At 50.2% G+C, this 2,751-nt stretch overlaps 1 protein-coding gene across 1 annotated transcript in view; it reads left to right on the plus strand.

Moving 5' to 3' along the window:
• Positions 1-1,351, plus strand: part of ANKRD29 (ankyrin repeat domain 29) — a 38,747-nt gene extending 37,396 nt beyond the window's left edge. The window contains exon 11 of the transcript XR_005629942.1: positions 969-1,351. The gene's annotated coding sequence lies outside the window, so the exon portion shown is untranslated. The remainder of the gene's footprint in view (positions 1-968) is intronic.
• The last annotated feature ends 1,400 nt before the right edge of the window (positions 1,352-2,751 follow it).

The following is a 2,751-nucleotide window of genomic DNA, read 5'->3' on the forward strand; positions in this document are numbered from 1 at the left end:
TAGCAGGTTCTTCTTCCAGGCAGGAAAATTTTGTTTTGTATATGCTGCTGAGAACCAGAATAAGTGTTTCCCACAAACCTTCCAAATCCATAACAGTTATGCATAATCCTGGGTTTAAAAGGGAACCTTATAAAACATAACTTGATAAACGTCCTTCTGAAGGAGCAGGAGGGAATGTGAATGTTCTCTTTTGGGCCGTGCATATCACAGACAAGGCAATGAGCTGTTGTCAGCATGTTGACCTGCGTAAACTATTCCAGGCTACTTTTTCCCTGCCCACAAAGAACAAGATAACCTTAAGGTGATGCAGTCATGGTGCCAGCTTTGTCATTGATAACACTCATGTAATTGCACTTAAATGCCCACGAGCTGCCAGGTATAGCTCTGCATCCTCATCCCCCAAATCTGACACACAGCCATGACCAAGACCAACGGCTGCAGCAGGAGTGAAGGCAAACCCTGCTCTGTTCACCTGGCTGCCAGGCTATCGAGGCCACATAAAAACAGATACTTGTTTGGGTTCCAGCATCTGCCATTGCACAAGATTTCAGTGTTTGTTAATTGGTCTTCATACCTACACCACTTCAGCTTGCGAGTGCAAAAAGGCACCACTCTGAGGGATTGCACTGGACTAACAGTGTGAATTTAGTCAGCCATCTAGAGATATTTGCAAGAGAGTTAGATAAATATTAAAATACTATCCCTTCTCTCTCTTTGTGCTGCAGGTGGTAGACAAGGGTGATGTTATGGACTTAATTATTTTATGGTGAAAGTTGCCCTTGCAGTAGCTTTCCTCTTGCTTGTTCCACAACACTGTACATTAGTTCTCTCTCAGCTCTCATTCTTAAATCACTTATTCACTATGTAATTTATACAGAAAGAAAATACCATTTCCGTTCAGTCAGTTTTGCTATCCTTCACACTTTTTTTCACTGAAACAAGGTTCTTGTATTTTTTTTACCTTGCAGCTATGCAAGCTATGCCCACTGAATTCTCTGCTTAAGTGGAGTGCCTGGAACTAGCTCTCCTGATTCTAGGATCACACTGCATAGTCCTGAATAAATTTATTATTTATGACATGAAAATTAAAACACAATATAACTTTAACTACTCTAGCTTTGTTTGGCACTTGCCAAATGCCAAGTCTTGCATTTAGGGTGGAGTAAACCCACAGAAAAGTACAAGCTGGGCAGTGGCTAGATGGAAAACAATTTGGAAGAAAAGAACGGAGTGGCTGGGCGAAATGCTGAATGTGAGTCAGCAAGCTGCATCATCAGCAAGAGGTGGTCAGTAGGTCAAGGGTTAGGGTTCTTTCTCTCTTCGGGACATGTCAGACCACAGCTGGAGTGCTGTGTCGAGGTATAGGCTCCCCAGAATAAACAAGGAAAAAAACCCCAAAAACCAAACAGCCCGCATCCCCGCACCCCCCCCCCCCAAAAAAAAAAAAAAAAGAAGAAAAAAAAGGAAACATACATAAAAAAGATACTGACATAGCAAAATCTATTTTACTGCCACATCAACAGCCGGGGCTGCTGGAAATGTGTTTGCTCAGCCCGAAGCAGAAAGCTGGCTGGACTGGCTGTAGGGACATTTTACTAATCACTGCAGCTACCAAATGGGAAGATGTGGAGAAGGAGGAGTCACACTCTTCCCAGTCAGGCACCATGACAGCAAAAGAGGCAACAGCCTCCAGACGGAATACGGGAAAATCTCTTTAGATACAGGAAAAACATTTTACTCCAAGTGTGGTCACTCAGCAGAAGAGTTTGTCCAAAGAAGCTGTGAAATATCCATCTCTGAAGCTATTAATAGCCGGACAATTCCCTGAGCCACCTGCTCTAACCGGGTTCTGCTCTCAGCAGAAAGTCGGATTACGTGACCCCTGGGAGGCTGGGGCCAACACGCCAGCCCGTGTCAGTCTGGCTCGGACTAGACCCAGGCTAGTCTGCGTTTCCGTCAGCAGATGGCAACATCAGCTAAATTACATGTTTCATTCCAGCATAGGAATGCGAGTTACCTGTCGAGGAAGGCAATAAACAGGTGGGGAAATTAGAGACTGCACGCACGGGAATGCCTCACGCCCTGCTTTTATTGCGCCTCCTCCCAGCCAGGTCCCGAACTGATCCCAAACAGAGTCCAAACAAGCAGGTGGCTTTGGCAGAGAGCAGCCAGCACTCCCAGAACTGCTGATTGCGACAGCGGCCGGGCCACTCGGTGTCAGCTCCACCGGGAGCGGAGCGGGCAGCGGGCACAGCCGGGGACAGCGGCCCTTGGCCGGGCCCCGATCATTGCACCGGATTGCACCCCCACGGGGTGCGAGACGAGTCCTTAGAAATCACGAATCGGCGACTATGAAGCCAAATTAAGGCGCTTTTCTCAAATCCAAAGGTTTTTTAAGCGACTTCTGCTATTTACAAACTACGCGATTAGCGCTCCCGCGCGCGGACGATGCCGCTGCCCGGCTGCCGGCGCAGCTTGGGCGGGATGCTCCATCCTGGAGGGCACGGCTCCGTTCCCGCACCGGGACGAGCTTCCCGCCGGGGCCCCACAAAGCATCGCCCCCGCGCCCCGTGCGACGCGGAGCGGCCGTGGCGTGATGGGCACCCAGCCCGCCGCCACCGGGACAGGCCGCGCTGGGAGGCGGGGCCGGGGGCGGCTTTTCCGGGCGGGCCGTGAGGGGGAAGGTGGTGCCGGGGGCGGCTTTTGCGGGCGGGCCGTGAGGGGGAAGGTGGTGCCGGGGGCGGTGTTTCT

The sequence above is a fragment of the Passer montanus genome, unplaced genomic scaffold (assembly GCF_014805655.1).
Source record: "Passer montanus isolate IOZ18808 unplaced genomic scaffold, ASM1480565v1 scaffold70, whole genome shotgun sequence".
In the NCBI taxonomy this organism is placed as follows: domain Eukaryota; kingdom Metazoa; phylum Chordata; class Aves; order Passeriformes; family Passeridae; genus Passer; species Passer montanus.